The 22652-nt window shown below is 34.8% G+C and overlaps 1 long non-coding RNA gene across 1 annotated transcript in view; it reads left to right on the top strand.

Annotated features, from left to right (window-relative positions):
* The first annotated feature begins 3221 nt into the window (after window positions 1-3221).
* LOC130230413 (uncharacterized) overlaps window positions 3222-22652 on the top strand; it is a 110645-nt gene continuing 91214 nt past the window's right edge. The window contains exon 1 of the long non-coding RNA XR_008837955.1: window positions 3222-3271. This is a non-coding gene — a long non-coding RNA (uncharacterized LOC130230413). The remainder of the gene's footprint in view (window positions 3272-22652) is intronic.

The raw sequence follows: 22652 nt of genomic DNA, 5'->3' as shown, positions 1-22652 counted from the left end.
TATAATTATAACACACGTTTATATAAAAGTGCATATATCACCCTTTAGCAGGGGTCGGGAACCTTTTTTCAGGAAAGAGCCATTTCTGATTTTTTTTTATCAAATGTATTTTTTTAAAGAGCCATTGGGGGTGTGTATAATGTATAACAAACCCTTTATTTATTAATAAACAAAACCTTTAATTATGTTCATGCACAACTCAAAAATAAGCAAATATGACGCATCACAATGTATGAACAGAGGAAATTTATAGATTTTTGTTTTTCTTTTTGCCATCGCCACTAATGAATGTTGTTTGAATTTACATACACATGGTTACCATAGAAATGTAAGTTGCTTGTCCTTTATTGGTGTCACCATTCAAGTTAAACCACAGCATCACATATGCGCATTAGTTAAAAAGTCCTTTTATTGTAAACTGAGTATTTATTTATTTTGCTGTAGAAAATACAATAAAAAGGAATTGTAATTGTATTTTTAGTAGGAAACTGATACCTAGTGACAGTTATCATTTTTGAAACTTTAAAATATTATTGAAGAGAGACAGCTGGAGAGCCACATATTTTTGGTCAAAGAGCCACATGTGGCTCCCAAGCCATAGGTTCCCTACCTCTGCCCTATAGTATAAATGCTTTGTCTCAAAAATAAATGCTTCTTCTCAAGATACCAACACTAACTACAATTTTAATGTAGAATAGTTAGATCTAAAAGTCAACATAGGCTCATTCTGAAAACGTAGCCCTATATACATTTCTGGAGATCACGAATTACGTAGACAGAGCTACGTATGGCTGCATTTCATCTTAAAAAAGATCACTTTCATCCTTACCTGCTGACGGCTTACCTCTATGTGGACGGCTTTTCGACTTTTTTCAGTTTGCCCAGTAGCTCACCATGTACGTCGGTGGATTTGAGATGCAGAGAGGAGTTGACAATGACGACGGGTGTTCGAGTCTGGCAAATAATGGTTTCAGAGAGCTGCTAAAACAAAAGTCAAAAAATTAAATAAACAAGTAAATGACAACGTGGTATAAATCAGGCTGCCACAAGGGCTTTTTTCTGAATTGCTTTTGAAAACACTTTCGGTTGGGTTTAGGGAAGGAGGAGGGTGGGTCAGTTGATCAGTCAGTCAGTCAGTCAGTAAGTCAACAGTGGCCTTTGGTGGATTTACGTGAGAACAGCAGGTGCAAATTGCACTCGCAAGAGAAATTTAAGATCTGAAAAAGCATACACAGCGACCTCTGGTGCATTCATGAAAACAAAAACAGCAAAAAACGTAGCTTCTGGGACGTATTTTGCACTCTCTAGAAATGTATATAGGGGTACGTAATCAGAATGAGCATGTGTTGGTTACAGTAGACATTGTTCACATGCAGGCAGCCAATCAAAAAGTTATGCAAATTGTTTCACAGGTCTACACTTAAAAAAAAAAACCTTCATGTTGTCCCAACACAAATTAAGTTCATTGTTTATACAAATTGTACAACCCAGGCTCATTCTGAAAACGTAGTCCCATGGATTTTTATGGAGACCGTGGAATACCTCCCAGGGGCTACGTGTTTTTGTTTTCGGGAATCCACGAGAGGTCGCTGTGTGCGCTTTTTCGTATCTCAAATTTCTCTCGCGAGTGCCGTTCACACTCCCGCTGTTCTCGCGTAAACCCACCAGAGGCTGCTGTCGACCAACCGTCTGTCTGATTGACTGAATGACTGGATGACTGACTGGCCGGTCGACCAATCGACTGGCCCACCCTCCTCCTTCCCTAAACCCAACCAATTTTATCGATTGACCCACCTGCCCACTTCCCTAAACCCAACCAACGATTTACAAAAGCCGTCCAGAAGAAAAGGCCTCGTCTGATTTTTACCACATTTTCAGATTTTACCACATTCTCACCCTGTTATTCACTTGTTCAATTGATTATTTGGATTCTGTTTTTGACTTACCTGATTTCTGGAACCGCTCTTCCCCAGACTCGAACCCCGTCGCCATCGTGGTCAACTCTTCTCTGCATCTAAAGTCCGCGACGTACACGACAAGCTAACTGGAAAAACTGGTTGCAACGGGAAAGCCCTCCACAAGGAGGTAAGCGGTCAGCTGGTGAGCGCAAAAAGGAACGGCGTCAAACCCCGTAGCGTTCATTTAAAAAAATGAAATGCAGCCATACAGTACGTACCTCCGGCTACATAATTCGCGTTCTCTAGAAACGTCCACGGGACTCCGTTTTCAGAATGAGCCTGTGTTGAAATTTTTAGTGGATTAAACACAAAACATTTAAGTAGTCAAAAGTATTTCCAATGTTTTAGGAAACAGTTGTAAGTCAGTTTAAATGTAATCACACTTTAGTAGTTAAGCATTGAGTTCGGTTTCCTAGAAACATCCTTAAAGGATGAGGAACTGCTTTGTGCAAATTGTTACGTTTGTATGTATTTTTGTGCTGTTACTTAATGTTTTAGTGAAGACTAAAACTTCACAGACGGCAAGTACAAATGAAGAGCGTTGTCAGCGGGTGCTTTTATTCTCACCAAATTCTCCCCTCAGTCTTTTGAGAGTACTACTATCGGAGCCTGAGAATCTGAGGCATCGACATCAAAATCTGCACATGCTGCTCAGCACGCTACGCCTCTGATGTTCAAGGCCTTCCCTCCTTCAAGACATGCGAATCAGTCAATCCATCCATCAAATAGACTAAAAAAATAATAAACCACCATCCATTCATTTCAAGACGGTGCATGATCAATATCATCAATCCCAACTTCCATGCTTGTTTTCTTCCCCAAGGTTTCTCTCTTTTTCTCTCTCTCACTCTCCCTCTCTCTCCCCTCTCCCCATCTCTCCAGCTGTATCCATTTCCTTCTGGCAAAAAGGGACTTTATGAATAAATGATACTGAATAGCTGAAGGTTCAGATACTAAATAATGAATTTCACCACCAAAAAACACAACAACTTCTCCAATCATAAAATAGCGCTCCCCTTCCATATTGATTGTGCTTTGCTTTGGCAACCAGATGCAGAGCAACACGGCCAGTAAGCATCCATGTGCGCGCGAGAGAGAGCGCGGGACTTTTTTTAACACGAGTCCAAAAGAGGTGCACGGAAAACCGGTAGTCGGGCTCCAGAAACCGCTCCCGCCGGCTTATGGAGTGTAAAACGCGCGCCTGGGATGGAGAGGAGAAATACAGGGGAGGGAGTGAAGGAGGAGGGGTGGAGTAGGGCGGGGGACGGGTTCAATTCAGCGAAAGAACTTCTTCACGGGACGCCTGATTCACAGTAAGTGCGGTCATCTGTTCTGTGGCTTTTGCAGCGAGGATGATGATGATGATGGTGTTGTGTGTCAGTGCGCGCGACTGTGTGAACGCGAGTGCGTGTGGAAGCGAGAGAGAGAGAGAGAGAGAGAGAGAGAGAGAGAGAGAGAGTCTACTCACTCCAGGAACTTACTTTTTAACTCAAGTGGTCTTGCGTGGCATTATGACCTGTGCGCGTGTGTGTGTGTGTGTGCGCGCGTGTGTGTGTAAATTGATTCAAAATGCCTTGAAGTTTTTTTTTGTGGTCAAGTGTGTGTTCAGAGCTCTGAGGCTGGTCAGGTGTGTTTATGTAACTTTGTGTATTATTTAGTATTTCTGTATCGATAGATAAAGATAGCATACAGTATATGGCAGTATTCCTAATAAAACTAATTGGTTATTTATATTGCTATGTTGCTGGCTAAATTTAGTTTTCACTTTGTTTAAACTGTATTCTAAGTGTAATCTGTATTATTAAATACTCTCATAAAGTGAAAAAAAAGTATTATATAAATCTGTCGTAGGTAATTGTACATATAATGTGTTCTAGAATAGTAATAACAGGTTAATAGTAGGCTAACAACACTACAACGAGGATTAATTCATCTGCATTAGTTGCTGTGCTGGGTTTGTTTGTTTATAATTATTTATATGCATGGGAATGCTAAAATAACTATAAGATTCAATTATTTAAATATATATACAGTTGAAGTCAGAATTATTAGCCCCCCTGTTTATCTTTTCCCCCATTTTCTGTTTAACGGAAAGAAGATTTTCCCAACACATTTCTAATCATAATAGTTTTGATAACTCATTTCTAATAACTGATTTCTTTTATCTTTGCCATGATGACAGTAAATAATATTTTACTAGATATTTTTCAAGATACTAGTATTCAGCTTAAAGTGCCATTTAAAGGCTCAACTGGGATAATTATCATATTAAAAGCTAATATAAGAAACAACTTGTAGTATTAACCTAAAATTGTAAGTTTATGTATAAGTTTAAAACTGAATATAAAAATTTAAAACACATAAAACAGCTGTACATTGTTTCGATTCATCTGCATAACTTTGAGATTGTCTTTTTTATGATCATTAATTAATAAAACTGTTAATTAACCTTTTAATTAACATTAGCCACCATTCAGAAAAATACAATTGTAGTATGATGAACATTAAGTTCATGGTTTAATTATATCTAATTTAGTTTTTTAATTTGTGATTTTATGTATTTTTTCTAATTACGAAAAAAAAAAGAATAAAAGTTTTTGTTTTTTGTTTTTTTGTAATGTTTTGTTATTATTTTTTTACAAATATTGAGAGCAGATGTCAAATCTTACTGCTACAGTATATGTTTAATTAGTTAACTTTTTTTGTACAGTAAACACATACTACAGGCATGGCAACACGGTGGCCTCACAGCAAGAAGGTCGCTAGTTCGAGTCCCGGCTGGACAAGTTGGCGTTTTTGTGCGGCGTTTGCATGTTCTCCCCGTGTTCGTGTGGGTTTCCTCCGCGTGTTTCCTCCACATTCCGCTGTAGCGGCCCCTGATGAATAAAGGGACTAAGCTGAAGGAAAATTAATAAATGAATAAACACACAGCAGTGAAATAATACAAATTAAGAGACCACAATTATTTTCAGTATTTGTTGGATTTATCGGGGATGTTTTTTTTTTTTTTTTTCTTATCATAATTTTTTCCAGAAAAAGAAAACTTGTCAAAATATTTGTTTGTTTGTTTGTTTGTTTGTTTGTTTGTTTGTTTGTTGTGATTAAAAATCAGTGTAAATGTTGATGTTAAAGCACTGGTATATTTTAGGATTTTATGCAACAAAATGTCTTCAGAATTTTATATAATAAAACAATTTATCATTCATTCATTCATTTTCTTTTCGGCTTAATCCCTAACTTATCCAGCATATGTTTTACACACCGGATGCCCTTCTAGCCGCAAATCATCTCTGGGAAATTTAACTGTTTATTTATTTATTTATTTATTTTATTTTTGTGCTAAATTTGGAATTTTGGAATTTATATTTTCCACAACAGTAATATTAATGTGCCTAGAAAACCAGAGCTTTATCTAATTAAAAACATTTGCAACTTATTTTAAGATGAATAAATAACTGTTATTTTTATATTTTATGTACACTGGAAAACGACTTCAAACTACTTATTTAAAATGTGCCGAAACAACACAATTCATCTTTTTTTGGGGACAACCTAATTGTTTTATGTTCAATTCACCTAAATTTGTAAAAACTAATAGGTTAACCTAAATCCTTCATGTCGTCCCAACACAAATCGATCCATTTTTGTGTTATATCTTTTATTCATTCATTCATTTTCACTTGGGCTTAGTCCCTTCATCACAGCAGAATGAACCGCCAACTTATCCAGCATATGTTATACACAGCGGATGCCCTTCCAGCTGCAACCCAGTACTGGGAAACACCCATACACACTCATTCTCTCTCACACACACACACACACACACACATACACTACCGCCAATTTAGTTTATTAAATTTATCTATAGCTCATGTCTTTGGACTGTGAGGGAAACCGGAGCACAACACGGGGAGAACATGCAAACTCCGCACAGAAATGCCAACTGACCCAGCTGGGACTCGAACAAGAGGCCTTTTTGCTGAGAAGCGACAGTGCTAACCACTGAGCCAACATGCCACCCTTATATATAAGAATATACTATTTAGAAATATACGTTTTACAACTAACAATTTCTTGCTATTCTTGATATGTCCAGTATAAATGATATCTAAAATCTGAATACTGCATTAAAAAGCTCAAACTACACTACTTGAACATTAGAATGCTTTACAAGAACTGTAATATTTCCTGTGAGTACAAAATCCGAGAGTCAGAATAAGAGTCTCTTGAATAAGCAGCAGCGCGTTTATCCAGAACATCCTCATTCCCAACAGATCTCAAAGAACAACGACGCAAATGAATGAAACATGAACAGAAGAAAACCTCAGCTCCTCCGCGAGGGACACTGAACACTGCTTCTCTAACAATGTCTATCAGGGGAACACGAGCAACACAATCGCATCAAAGCAAATTAAAAGCAGACAACATAATAACGCTAAACGCACACCGAGCATCACAACAAAACTCAAAACGCTTTTTATCAGAGGCTGTTCAGACTGGAAACTGAAAGTGTTCAGGTCACATTCACACACACACCCTCACTGCATCTGCATATTCATTGAGATGTCAATAATTTAACACTCGCCACACAATTTGAATATGTGTTTACCAGCGAGGTCACTAACCTGAACCCATTACTGGGAGGATTTTCAAAAGTGTGAATGTGATTTGCACGTGTGTTTGACTTTACGGGGGGAGGCAGGAGGAATTTAATTGGTTTTTAGATTCAGACGAATGACTGCATTTGAGAAGAAAAATCTGAAAAATACATGGTTTCAATTTATTTTTTTATTGTTTTCAACACTTATTTAGACTTGAGACTTTTTTCGAACATGTAAAAGAATACAGATAAATAAATAACTATAATTAATAAACAAAGAAAAATAATACAACAGAATTCAATACAACTGTAACTCACGTCCGAAAGGGAATAGAAACTCTCATTAAGAAAAAAAATTGCTGCTTTTTCAAATTCATTCATTCGTTTTCCTTCGGCTTAGTACCTTTATTTATTACGAGTCACCACAGCGGAATGAACCGCCGACTTATTTAGCATATGCAGTGGTGGAAAGAGTATTGAAAAATCATACTCAAGTAAAAGTACCATTACTTGCCTAAAAATGTAGTGCAAGTAGAATAAAAGTATCTGTTGCAAATATTACTCAAAGTATGAGTAAAAAGTAGACCTATAAAAAAGCACTCAAGAGTAGTGAGTAGTGAGTATTATGCTGTGAAAAGCTGATGCATTTACATGCAATTTGTGAATGTGTGTAAACATTCTGTAGTGCATTTAGCGCAGCAGGCACACAACGTCATTAAGATGTTAATATTAGGTTAGATTTAAGTTGTGATGTCAGGTGACCAAAATTCAATGTCTAGCCAGTGTCTAAGGACAATAGCTATGTTTCCATCCAAAAATGTGAATGAACTTTATAATCAAAATTGGATTATCGCATAAAAGACGTGCGAATAAAGCTGGGTTTCCATTCAACGAATCAAAGCAAACAAAATCGTCACTTCCTGATCAACTGGCGTCAAATATCAACAGTAAAAACTTAATTTACTGTGTCAATCTTTTCTCCATCTTATAAATGACTTGTGCCTCAGAAGGCAATCCTAACATGCAGTGAACGCGCGGTGGCATTTGAAGTTGTCAGACACATACGCTCTTGATTCTGGAGGTCATTAATAATATAATAACACTAGTACTTAAACGGTAAGGTGTTTTAGAATAACCAAAACAACAGTTCAGATGTTTTACAGTGTGCTCAGCCTGCTGGTTTGTCCATTTATGCACATTTTCACATCACATGATCTCTTATAACAAAATCACATGACCTTTTTTAATGTGCATACTGAAATTTGCGCGGTAAAAGTGTTTCCATCGTAGTTTATGCGCATCTTTTCTTATCGAATAAAAAGTTTATCCTACTCAGTTTTGCGCATACGTTTTTATGCACATTTTCAAATTTATGCGCATCATGGCGTTTCCATCAACCGTTTTTTATGCGCATATGCAAAATGTGCCTAAAAATAGGTGGATAGTATTTGGATGATTTTAAGTTGTGAGAGAGAAAGTGACCAAAATTTAACGTCAAGCCAACATCTTAAACCAACGTCATATTGATGTGAAATACTGACATTTATTAGTCAGGTATGGCAACCAAAATCCAACATCTGTTAGACGTCAGTGGTAATGTACACACAATGTCAAGCTGAAACATAATTTGATGTTGATATTTGGTTGATTTTAGGTTGGACGTTGGACATTGACGTCAGCCTGACGTTGAGTTCTGACATCAACCAGATTTTCTTTCCAAACAAATGGCAACAACCCCATGACTTAGGGTACAACGTCAATCTGATGCCATGTTGATGTCCTGTGCCTGCAGTTGATAAGTATTATGCTTTTAATGTTGTGCAGAGAATTTAAAAAAAAAAGAGGATGTATGTATGGGTGCGGCCAATGGAGGACTGGAAAATGATTGACAAATGATGAATTTCACTAAACTCCACCTGTTGATATCAGCTGCCTATAAAAGTTGGAGTCAGGAAATGAAAGTTGTTGCACACCTACTGAATGTTACTCTTGAATTGCATTGGGGAGACCAGAATTTTGTAAATCGAATTATTGATTTGTATCCTATAAATTACAAATATGGTTAACATTGAAGAAAACCCTCTTCTGAACTTTTTATTGAACACGCATGGAATTTGCTAGAAATTCCAACAACGACTAATTTAGTTTTTTCAATTCTCATATATCGCTTGTCTTCGGACTGTGGGGGAAATCGGAGGACTCAGAGGAAACCCACACCAGCGTGGGCAGAATTTGCAAACTCCACACAGAAATGCCAACTGACCCAGCTGGAACTCAAACTAGTGACCTTCTTGCTGTGAGGCGAGAGTGCCAACCACTAAGCCACTGTGTCGCCCAGTTTGAACACCATTTCATGTAAAAATATTACTGAAAGCAGCAGCAGATAGTTCATCTCAGATCTTGAAAATATATGTATATGTATGTGTATATAGGCTATGTATTTTTAATCATGTTAAATAGGTTAAATATGTTTTCATTAGATTATAAACCTTACTATATCATTGGGAGAGCAGTGTATTTAAATGAATGGCTGGTATTTAAATGTTTCTGTTGGGTCGCGTTTGGTACATATAGACAAATTGCTTGTCGCTGGAATTTTGTTGCGTCGTGTTAAGACACGTCTTATTTAGCGGTTGTTATCTTGGAATAACATACCTTGGAATGTCACAACTGACCAATCAGAACACAGTGAGAACATGCAAACTCCACACAGAAATGCCAACTGACCTAGCCGGGACTCAAATCAGCGACCTTCTTGCTGTGAAGTGCTACCCACTGAGCGACCGTGTGGCCTAAACTACATATCAAATTTGTGTATTAATATTTCCCAAGTGATGTTTAATAGAGCAAATGAAATTTTCAGTTATTCCTATAATATTTTTTCCTCTGGAGAAAGCCTTATTTCTTTTAGTTATGCTGGAATAATAGCAGTTTTACAAGTATTACAGTATTATTAGCCCCCTTATGACATTTATTTATTATTATTGTCTACATAAACCACTTTTATCCAATAACCTGCCTAATTGACCTAACTTAGACAAGCTAATTAATCAAGCGAAACCTTTAAATTGCACTTTCAGCTGAATACTAGTATCTTAAAATACAGTGCTCAGCGTTACTGAGTACACCCCATTTCGAAAATGAATATTTTTATCAATTTCTCTGTGAATATAGGCAATGTATTTTGGTGCATTTAAACAAAACAGATTATGTAAACAGATATTTTTATTAAAATAATATTTTAGTTACCAAACATATTTAGAAATTGAAAGAAAATACAATTAAATTCAAGCTAAATATTGCAAGAAAACAATTACAACCTACAAAATTTCAACAAAATTTTTACAATTTTTTGCTTCTCTTGATTTTTCCCTCTTTTTTTTATTTGTATTTAATATTTTTCTATAACATATAAATTTGGGTGTACTAGTTTTTGGACCGTTATCGTAAGTTGTTTTGTTAGATAAACTCCCGATTTGGCTTCAATACTGACTAATCTAATATATATGTACAAATATAATATTGTATAGCTTCCTATTAAAAATATGTACACTGAAAAAAATCATTCAAAGATGATTCCTTCGATTTACTCATTTTTTTTTACGTTTTGTACATTTTTTTACGTTTATTTGGGCTAAATTTAAACAAACAAATTAAGTTAAACATTGCTCCATTTAATTAGTTTGTTTAAATTCAACACAAATAAATTGTTCGCAACAGTTTTGCATGCAACACTTTTTTCAGTGTATTTAAAAGATAGATTTTGAGGGGTGGACTTATATATGTTGAGTACTGTATATGTAGAAAAATATATGCACTGACATGGCAGCAAAAACAAAATAATTTAGTTATTAGAAATTAGTTATTAAAACTATTATGTTTAAAAACAATTGTCTCCATTAAACAGCATTTTTCTAGCACTTTTTTTCTTAAAACAGCACAAATATTTTAAAAGAATTATAATGTAGGGCTAATAACATGATATATCTTTCAGGTAGCTTTATTTCATTCAGGAAAGTGAATTGTAGATTTATATTTCTCTTCTCAGCACTTTTTTTTTCACCTCAGTCTGAGAGTGAGCGAGTGGCACACTTCATACTTCATGGCAGAATTTCTGAGAGCACTATAAAAGTTTGATGTTAATGAAGGTGAAGTGGGATTGGAGATGACAGGTCCACTCTCCTCCGCTTCCCCCTGTCTGACTCAATTAGACACCAGACAGAAAAAACTTCACATTTCACCCAGATGAGATGCAATCTCACAAAAATTGCTTACCCGTTTTTTTTACCCGTACAGTTTTTACACTCTTCTTCACAGTGTGAACAGCATGACCCTGCTGTTTAAATATTCAACACACTGTAAGCATTAAAAATATGAGTAAAAATAGAAAAGAGGGATTTTCTTGCCTACAAACATCTTAAAACAGATAAAAGCCTATTATGCAAATATCAATTTCATAAGAAGTTTAAACACAGTCGTGAGACAACATTGTATGAATATAGTCAACCTCTAATTGTAAACAATAATTAATTTTATTTTTTGTAATCACAATTTATAAAAGCAGTCTGTTGAAACACTTTGATTGACATTCTCCCTCAGTACGTGTCATCAGAGGGGGAGAGTGCTGCCTATTAGTGATGATCTTCTCCTCATTAGCATAAACAGCACTAAGTGAGAAGCAGCCATTATAGTTTTTTTTTGTTGTTGTTTTGAATCTGCTGCTATGCTGACACAAATGTGCTTGTAGCTCCGCCCTCTTTTGAAAAAAGCACAATCTCATTTGAATTTAAAGCGACGGTCACCAAAATAGCACAATTTGGATTAAAGCCTAAAAAGGGGCAGTTTTAAGGAGCTCTAAAAATTAGCTGTGGGATATTTCGATGTGAATATTCACACTCTAGGAACATCAAAGACTTATTTTACATCTTTGATCATTATTTTACATGAGTAATTATTTGCACATTATTTATTTTTGTGTTTTTAGTCAGTATTTGACCATTTAATATTGTCAGCATCAGTATTATCAGGTCTGCTAGCTTTTTTAGCATAAAATATTATTATTATTATTATTATATGATTGCAGTTTAAGTAGTTATAGCGCATATGCACAGCTAGTATTTCTTCCCATACTGATAAACTTGCGGTGAACAATTAATGTGACTTTTTTCCGGTTCCTTTTACAGCATCGATGTTGTAATGTAATTAAAATACAATCAGTTAAACAGACTTCAGCGTTCATTTAGTTGTTCAAGCGTAAAACGAGATGAAAAGCCGTTTACATCCACGCACCCGTCAGGATTAGCAGGCTTGCACAGAATTGCCATTGAAATTACTGGAGTAAAATAAATGTAAAAGACATGGCGCAGAAAAACTATATTTAATGCAGTGCTTCTTGTACATTCTGAGGCTTACTTCCTTTCGTATATCAATCCGGCAGTGAAGATCATTGATTTTTAAAGAAAACAGACCTTAAACACGCCGATTTTATAACGCCATGCAGTTGACCGGAAGCGATTGACCCAGGTAAAAATTAAAAGTCCTTCCGCAAACTTCTGCATATACCCTATTAAATGTGTTAAATGCATGTTTGTTTGATTTTAAAATAATTAGTTAAATGTAAATGCTAATCATACATGTGTATGTATATGAACTTATATATTATACTGGGGGAGGGAGAACATTTCCTATTATATACAGTATTTCTGAATTGTTGGTATAAAATAAATAGGGAAAGAGAACAGAATTTATTTGAAGTACTGTAGATTTATTTATTTATTTATTTATTTTACAACATAAAAGTCTTTCACTTTTAATTATTTAAAACTTTTGTTTAAATTCAACCCATTTCAACCACTTAACTTAAAAAGTTTAGTAAATCCAAGGAATCATCTTTGAGTAGTAGAAAAGGAGCTGAAATATTCTTCACACTAAAAACAATGCTTCTTTTAAAAGAAAAACACTCTTAAAAATACCTTTGCTGCTTGTTCAAACTACCTATTTAAAATGAGCTGAAACAACACAATTCTTGAGATTTTTTGGGACAACTTAATTGTCACTTGTTTAATCCACTTAAATTTGTAAATACAATTAAATTAACTTAATTGATTTGTTTTAAGACAACAAGAAGGAATTATGTAGAACGCAACATCTTTTACAGTGTATAAACCCCTTAATTGTCCCTTACTTCTGTGTATGTTTTGACGAATACGATCATCAAATTCTAAAGTAGTATGGGCTGATTGGTGGTATTTGATTTGAATTTAGCCTCTAAAAACATAAAGAAGTGTTTACATTTGGACTGCTGTAGCAAAGTAATGCTTTACAACTCTAATGAGCATCCTTGTTCCAAATTAATAAACAACTGTTGCTTAGTAATATGTATCAATAAGTCAAGACAATTCGAGCTTGTGAACATACAGAGGAATGAAATGTGTCTCGCAAGACAACGGTGCAACAAAAATTAATCATAAATACAAACACATCACTGGGAATAAGAGCTATTTAAAAAAAACCTATGCATAACTAATATATACTGTAAGACACTTTACTATACACATAAGAAAGGCCATACAAGTACTTTTATAGCTGAAATCACAAGAAAGTAGACATTTGAAGCTATCCAATGATATATAGTTTGTCATGAACCATATTTTAACAATATTCGTAAAGTAGTATGGGCAGTTTGGTGGTATTTGATTTCAATTTAACCTCTAAAAGCATCAAAATAAATATTTACATGTGGATTGCTGTAGCAAAGTAATGCTTTACAACTCGAATGAGCTTCCTTGTCCCAAATTAATAAATAACTGTTGCTAAGTAATATCTATCAAAAATCACCAGAAACTAGACATATATAAATAATATATAAATATATAAATAAAATATATTTTGTCATGATTGTTTTATGTTTTGATTATAATATTATGATTTAAAGGTGGTTCATTCCGCTTTGGCAACCTCTGAAATAGAGACTAAGGAAAATGGATTATGGTTTAAATATGTAACCGATTCAATTGCGATATAGTGAAGTAAACTTAAGTCAAGGGGCTAACTGAAAGGTTGGCATCACTGCAAAAACCCTCTTCAGAAAGCAGTAACACTTTACAATAAGGTTGTATTAGATAATGTCATTTCATGTGTTTACTAACACAAACAATAACAAATATGTTTACTACAGTATTTGTTCATGTTAGTTAACGTTGGTTAAGGGAAATAAATTTGTTCATGTTAACTCACGGTGCATTAAGTAATGTTAACAAGCATGTATTTGGATTTTATTAAAGCATTAGCAAATGTTGAACTATAATTAATAATAATACTCTTCAAGTAATTTTTATACTTAGTTCATGCTAGTATTAACTAATGAAACCGTATTGTAAAGCGTAACCTAGCCAGCTTTAGTTTAAGAGTATGTTATGGTAAAAGTATTGGACAAATGCAAATATCGTCAGAATATTTTTCCATCATAAATTGTGTGGATTCCCTGAACTTGTTGACTACAACTAAAAAGAAAGGGGTTTTTCTTTGGAAAGCAAGGACTGGGAGCCACATCTGAAGACCGACTGTATCTGCATGAATTGAGACGAAGCCCTGCTGCAGTAGCTCTGACACTACTGTCCCGATTCAACATCCCAAACACCAGCCCTCATAGCAAAAAAACAGCTTTCTCTGTGTGTGCGTGTGTGTCTCCTGCGCCTCTAGGGGCCTCCACTTATTACCCATGATGCTCTGAGAGAGTGAAACGACCCCCCCCCCCCCATACCCTAATCTCAGACATGAAAGAGGCGGTTGGGCCGGGCTGAGATGATTCCGACTCACAGGGGAATAGAGGAGCGAGAGGTTTAATAATGACCCACTCTGAAGGGTTTGGGCCCCGGGGAGCATCCGCGGTGCCCGAGGGGGTCAGGGCCGGCTGGATTGACGAGGGGCCCCTGAGTGATCACCCCGAATATCAGGGTGATTTACAGGGCCAAAGCATGTCAGGGGCCCGGTTATGACACGGCGAGTGGGTGTCTTATTTGTAAAACAGCCATGGACTGGGAAAAACACTGGTAGAAGAGGCAGAAGTATTGGAGACCCCTTGAAGATTTCTAAATAAAAATGCATTAAAAGGAATTATGGTTTTATTTAATAGAAATTTTATTTACACTTTTTTAAAATATTTCCTAAATGATGTTTAACAGAGCAAGGAATTTTTTCACAGTATTTCCTAGAATATTTTTTCTTCTAGAGAAAGTCCTATTTGTTTTATTTTGGCTAGAATAAAACATTTGTAAAACCATTTTAAGGTATTATTAGCCCTTTTAAGCAATAGTGTTTTCTGATTGTCTACTGAAAAACCGTTATATATTATACAATGAGTAATTACCCTAACTTGCCTTATTAACTATAATTAACCTAGCCTTTAAATCACACTTTAAGCTGAATACTTGTGTCTTAAAAAATAACTAGTAAAATATTATGTACTGTCAGCATGGCAAAGATAAAATAAATCAGTTATTAGAAATTAGCTGTCCTCTAAACAGAAATTGGGGGGAAATATTCCAGCCTGATCTCACGAGAAAACGTAAGTATTTTACGATTTGACAGTTTAGTGGCGAATTCGTACGAGTTCAGTCGTACGAAATTGTACGATTTTAAAAAGGAGATGTGGCACCTAACCCCACCCCAAAACCCAACCGTGATTGGCGGATGAGCAAATCGTACTAAATTGTACGAATTAGATCGTACGATTTCATACGAATTAGCCACTAAATCAAAAAGTTACGAATTGCCGTGAGATTGTGTTGAATATTCAGGACAGCTAATAATAATAATAATAATAATAATGATAATAATAATAATAATAATAATAATAATAATTTTGACTTCAGCTGTACATTTTTTTTAAACTTTTGTAATTTAAATGTATTTAATGTTAATTTAACATGTCTTGACTGAATGAAAATATGTATTTAGCTTTAATGTTTAATTTAAATAAATTGCGTGGTAACATTTTATAATAGCTACACACTATGAATCATCTATTAACCATTAGCAAATAGTTAATTCATTATCTGTTAAGCATTACCTCTGCATTAAAAGACGTTAGTAAGCAGTTTATAAATACACCTACAAATGCTGTATTCTTGACTTATAAGCACATTTATAATGAGCTTAATGATTGTATTTGCATGCTTTATTACTTATTAATTGTTCATTTCTAAATTCAGTATTTCAGTATTTACAAATCATTTGTATTTAAGAGTAGTTGGTGGCTTTTAAGATCATTCCGAACGAGTTAGTAAACGATTAATAAACTATTCAAATCAACATTTATTCATTCATTTATTCATTTTCTTGTCAGCTTAGTCCCTTTTCTAATCCGGGGTTGCCACAGAGGAATGAACCGTCAACTTATCCAGCACATGTTTTTCGCAGCGGATGCTCTTCCAGCTGCAACCCATCTCTGGGAAACATCCACACACACTCATTCACACTCATACACTACGAACAATTTAGCCTACCCAATTCACCTATACCACATGTCTTTGGACTGTGGGGGAAACCGGAGCACCCGGAGGAAACCCACGTGTAGGCAGGGAATCAACATTTATATATTTAATTATTCAGACATATATTAATGGTTACTATGTATGTTAATAAATGCTTAATTAACTTAACTTTATGCAGTTTTGTGACCAAATCTAAAGTGAGGACTATTCATGCTTTATAAATCCCTTATGAATGACAATAAAAGGTTTAGTATCAAATGAACAATAAATGTTTGCAATCTTATCTTAAAAAATTGCTGTAAACTTTAAGCATTGCAGAATAACAGAAGTGTCAAAATACAGTTAGAAATAAATACAATTAAATAAAATTGGATAAAACAACAACAATATATTAATTTAACAATATATTACGATACAACATTTCAATGTTATTTAACGATGTTTAAACTGTACAGTAATTTTGTTTTAGATAAGATTGCTAAGATTTATTTTTCAGTTGATACAGTTTCATTTGTGTGTCTTGAAATGAATAGAAATTAATAAAGTAATTTATTTATTTTTCTGTTTAGACTAACTGAGCCTTTAACTGTCATTTATAAAATATTTATAAAGCATAAATAGTCCTCACGTAGGTCACAAAACTATTAATTAACTATATGCCTGAATATTAAAATATATAACTGTGAATTTGAATAGTTTATTAATCATTTACTTATGCATTTTGAATGATCTTAAAATAGCTCCAACTATTCTTAAATAACTGGTTTGTAAATAATGCAATACTTAAATATGATAATACTTAACAAAGTATGAAAGTACAATCATTAAGCACATTATAAATCTGCTCTTAAGTCAAGAATAGAGCATTTGTAGCTGTATTTATAAACCACTAATGTCTATTAGTTAATGCTTAACAGATAATGAATTAACTATTATGCTAATGCTTATAAAATGATTCATAGTGTACTTTATATAAAGTTTTACCAGTTGCGTTATAAGTTGTAAAATTAAATAAACTGATTAATAAATAAATTGATCTTATTAATTAATATTACTGTTTTTCTTTATGTTAATCACATAAATGCAGCCTTGATCACCCATAAAAGACTTTTAAAACTATTTTAAATATGTAAATGCTCTAAATTAACACTTTTTAATTAAAACTGCATACTTGTTGTAATAATGGAGCTCATAAAATAATTGTTTACATTTTTAAAAACTGCAAACACTCTAATTTAGCCTATTTATTATTAATGCTATATAAAAACTCATATAGTATTTTGATTAGTAATAATGGAGCTCGTAATATGCATTGTTTGGTTTTAAAAACATTTCTTCAAATTATGAATAAAAAAAATGGTTTAGCTTTTTATAGATTTTCTGATGTGTCATTGAAACGATGTTAAAAATCATTGTTAAATATACTAACAGTGGAAACATTTTTCTATTATTATTATTATTATTATTTAATTATTATTCAGCAGCGATGAAAAGAATGATCAAAAGTTACAGTACAGACTTATAAAATATTATAAAAGCTCTTTTAAACTTTGTTCAAAGAATTTGGAGATATAATAATAAGAAATGTTTAATGCGCATCAGGCGACGCAGTGGCGCAGTAGGTAGTGCTGTCGACTACAGCACTACAGGTAGTGCTGTAGTTTACTTAAAAAGTAAACAATTATTTTATGAGCTCCCTTATTACAACAAGTATGTAGTATTAATTTAAAAAGTGTTAATTTAGAGCATTTACATATTTAAAATTGTTTTAAAAGTCTTTTATGGGTGATCAAGGCTCCATTTATGTGATCCACATACAGAAAAACAGTCATATTAATAAATAAGATCAATTTATTTATTTGATTTATTAATAAGTTTATTTGATTTTGCAACTTATTAACACAATTGGTAAAACTTTATATTACGTACACTATGAATCATCCGCTGTGTAAAACATATGCTGGATAAGTTGGCAGTTCATTCCGCTGTGGCGATCCTGGATTAATAAAGCGACTAAGCTGAAAAGAAAATGAATGAATGAATAATGTGCATCAAATCAGACAGGAGTAATGATCATATTTAAATTAATTGAAATAATATAGCACACTATTACTATATTTTTGACCAAATAAACACAGTGAACACAGATGACTTTCAAAAAAAGTTTTGATTTCGGGGTTAGAATTATAACATATCTCCTTTCTCCGTTTTCCCTCCATTTATTTCATTGTACAAATAACAGAATCTGTTTTAAATGTGTGCAATACTACAACTGAGAAAAAAAAACTCCCATCTCCATGTCAGCGCTGACAGATGAGGACTTTCCGCAAGTTGGCGCGGGGTGTAATTTAACGCCGTTATTTCGCGAGAGGTTCCTCTGTTCCGTTAATCCTGTCCAAGTCCCGGGAATTATTAGGAGCATCAATATCTTTAGCATATTGCTGGCGGCTCCGAGACACTATCTGGTTTCATTATTGGTGTCAGTTCAATTATGGCTCACACCCAAGTGTTTTTCCACCATCGAATAGCATCAATCGACAGAACCATTTGACGAGACACCGCCCCGCTCGTAACACACATGCACACACACACACACACACACTTCTGACATCCAGCTAATGCGCGCGTCCGTAAGACAGCAGCATGCGTAATGGAGGCTGTTTTCTGGGCCGCGCTGCGCAGCTGAGGCAGCCGGACTCATTGCATCAAATATTAATGAAATGGAAGCGAACACCCGGACTTCTCCTCCACCACTGCGAAAGAAAAGAGAGAGAGAAAAGAGAGAGAAGTGGAATGTGTTTAGGAGCTCTGTCTGATGACCGTAATTAGGACCTCTCCAATTAAAAATTCAACAGCTGCAGTTTATTTCAGAGCATGAATCTTCCTCTCGCCGCAGCATTTATTTCCTTTTACAAAGTATTTTATTTTACGATGCTAATTGAAGGAGGCTTTTTACCTCCACCCTCAGTGTCCTCCCTCCGTCTTTCTGTGCATCTGTTTCCCCCTCGTGATTCTGGCCGGTTTGTTTATTTCCTTGCTTTTTGTTTTGTGTGCATTTTTATATGTCTTTTACTAACGATTGAGCTGTTTGTTCTGGGCTCTCTGCAACATTTATTCATTTCTCTCAAACCTTCATGTGCTTTCTGCTCTGGGAGCGAAGGATTTTAGTTTTGTCAGACTGATATCAATCGTTAGATTGTTAGTGGTAAGCGCGACCCCTGACCTTTGCCCTTTTGGAATGTACATTTGTCATATTCAGAATGTATTTAAAACTGTATTAAAGCGATAGTTCACCCAAAAACTCCGTCATTTACTCAGCCTTCATTTGTTTAAAACCTGCTTGAGTTTCTTTCTGTTGAACACAAAAGAAGATATTTTGAAGAAAGCTAGAAACCTGTAACCATTGACTTTCATTGTGTGTGTTTGTTTTACTATGTAAGTTAATGGTTACAGGTTTTCAGCTTTCTTCGAAATATCTTCTTTTGTGTTCAACGAAAACAAACGAAACTCATAAAGGTTTAAAACCAGTTGAGGGAGAGTAAATAGTGAGTAAATTAATTGGGGGGGGGGGGGGTGAACTATCCCTTTAATGCTTATCAAAGCAGCATCATTCATTCATTCGTTTTCTTTTCGGCTTAGTCCCTTTATTAATCTGGGGGCGCCACAGCGGAATACACCACCAACTTATCTAGCATATGCTTTTAACGCAGTGGATGCCCTTCCAGCCTCAACCCATCACTGGGAAACATCCATACACTTCATTCACACACATACACTTACAGCTTACCTAATTTACCTATAGCGCATGTCTTTGGACTTGTGGGGGAAACCGGAACACCCGGAGGAAATGCACGCAAACACGGGGAGAACATGCAAACTCCACACAGAAATGGCAACTGACCTAGCTGGGACTCGAACCAGCGAGCTATTTGCTGTAAGGCGATTGCGCTACCCACTGCACCACCGTGCCAACACGGCATCATTTGCTCAAAAATACAGTAAAATAGACAATAGTTGCTGAATTGAAGTCATATGACATTAAGTTATGTTTTATAAACAAACTTCAGGAGGAGCATGCACAGATGCTTCAACAATTCTAACACATCATTGACAATCATTCTATTATCCAATCAGCATTAGACCAAACCCACACACCAAACTCATCCTACATTCATTATCTCACGACTTTAGCATCCCTCCACCACCCTGACTATCTACCTAGGGGGAGCTTTCAGGGGCCGAGCTAGATGCTTGACTCGGGGCCCAACGTCTCTCATGCTCCTGACAAGGGGAATAACACTTGTTGTGTTTTTTCCGAGCTCAGAGCCCTCTCCCTGGACAGCACCAAATATGCTTCATTCTTCAAACATCTGCACTGTAAAAAAATTAACAATTAGTCCTGACAGCATGTTTTTAATTCATTGCAACTTATTAAATAAATTAATCATGTTCTAACTTAACTTTATAAGTTACGCAAGCTGTTTTAGGTCACTTCAACATAATATAAGTTGTATGGACGCATAAGGTTAATTTGATTCAGCCTAAAAATGTAAGGCAACCAGGATTTTTTTACAGTGTGTAAGTGTAAACTTGTGAAAATTCATATTGTCTCATTCATGTTTGACATTCAGAATAATGCTGTCTGTCATTTTCTGAAACAAAACACTTATTTTTAATCAAATATACTATCATTTTCTTTATTTTTAAATTATAAAAATGTTTACATTTAACAACACAAGTTTTTACATTTTTAAGTGAACAAACATAAAGCAATTAAGCTGTCTGAAAAACTTAAGAATTGTGTTGTTTCAACTCATATTTCAAATAATAAATAGCTAAAGTAATTTTTTAAAGTGCAAATCAGTAAAATCTAGTAGTTCAAAGTACTGTGTAATTATTTAAAATGATAATTAATAAGTATTTTAGGGCTGTGCTGTAATCCTTAAAGGCATAGTTCACCCAAAAATGAAATTTGCATATTTGCATATTTTTTCAGCTAACGCCACAAGAAGATAGTTTGAAGAAAGCTGAAAACCTGTAACCATTGACTTCCATTGTATTTGTTTTTGTGTTTTGTTTTTTGCTACTAATAAATGGTTACGGGTTTTCAGCTTTTTCTGAAATATCTTCTTTTGTGTTCAACCCCCCAAAATAAAAAAAACTTATAATGGTTTGAAACCCCTTCAGGGTGATTAAATAGTAAGTAAATTAACATTTTTGAGTAAACTATCCCTTTATGCTCATTAAAGTAACACAGTTTGCTTAAAATAGAGAAAAATAGACAATAGTTGTTGATTTTAAGTCATATGACATTAATATTCATATTGTCTCATTTATGTTTCACATTCAGAATAGTGTTGGTTGTCATTTTCTGAAATACTTTCTGAAATATTGCTTAATAAAATATGCTAAAATATGCTGGGTTCCACACAATTCCTTCATGGTGTCCCAACACAAATTGCTTAATCAATCAGTCAATCAATCAATCAATCAATCAATCCATCCATCCATCCATCCATCCACCCATCCATCCATCCATCCATCCATCCATCCATCCATCCATCCATCCATCCATCCATCCATCCATCCATCCATCCATCCATCCATCTATCTATCTATCTATCTATCTATCTATCTATCTATCTATCTATCTATCTATCTATCTATACTTTTTCAAACTGTTTTACCCCATATTTGGGTGAATAAATAGTGAGTAAATAAGCTTTTTTGAGTAAACTGTCACTTTATGCTCATTAAGGCAGCACAATTTGCTTAAAAATAGAGTAAAATAGACAGTAGTTGCTGAAGTCATATGACATTAAAATTCAGATTGTCTCATTCATGTTCCACATTCAGACTAGTGTTGCTTGTCATTTTCTGAAATCCTTTCTGAAATATTAATAAATGAAATATGCTAATATATGTGCTGGGTTAGGGGCGGCGCAGTAGGTAGTGCTGTCGCCTCACAGCAAGAAGGTCTCTGGTTCGGACCGCGGCTTAGTTGGCGTTTTTGTGTGGAGTTTGCATGTTCTCCCTGCGTTCGCATGGTTTTCTCTGGGTGCTCCGGTTTCCCTCACAGTCCAAAGACATGCGGTACAGGTGAATTGGGTAGGCTAAATTGTCCGTAGTGTATGGGTGTGAATGAGTGTGTGTGAATGTTTCTCAGAGATGGGTTGCAGTTGGAAGGGCATCCGCTGCATAAAAACGTGCTGGATAAGTTGGCGGTTCGTTCCGCTGTGGTGACCCCGGATTAATAAAGGGACTAAGCTGAAAAAAAAATGAATGAATGAATGATTTGCTGGGTTCCACAGAATTCCTTCATGGTGTCCCAACACAAATTGATCTTAATCAACTTAATTGTAACTTAATAATTTTTACATATTGAAGTGGACTGATCATAAAGCAATTAAGTTGTCTGAAAGAAACTTAAGAATTGTGTTGTTTCGACTCATTTTATATAATAAGCAGCAAATCAGTAAACTATAGTGGTCTAAAGTACTGTGTAATTATTTAAACATTACAATTATTAAGTATTTCAGGGCTGTGCTGTGATCCTTAAAGGGATAGTTCACCCAAAAATGAAATTTGCACCTTTTACTC

Source organism: Danio aesculapii, chromosome 6 (assembly GCF_903798145.1).
Source record: "Danio aesculapii chromosome 6, fDanAes4.1, whole genome shotgun sequence".
NCBI lineage: Eukaryota > Metazoa > Chordata > Actinopteri > Cypriniformes > Danionidae > Danio > Danio aesculapii.
Note: the sequence above shows the minus strand (reverse complement) of the source record. Positions and strands in the feature narration are given on the sequence as shown.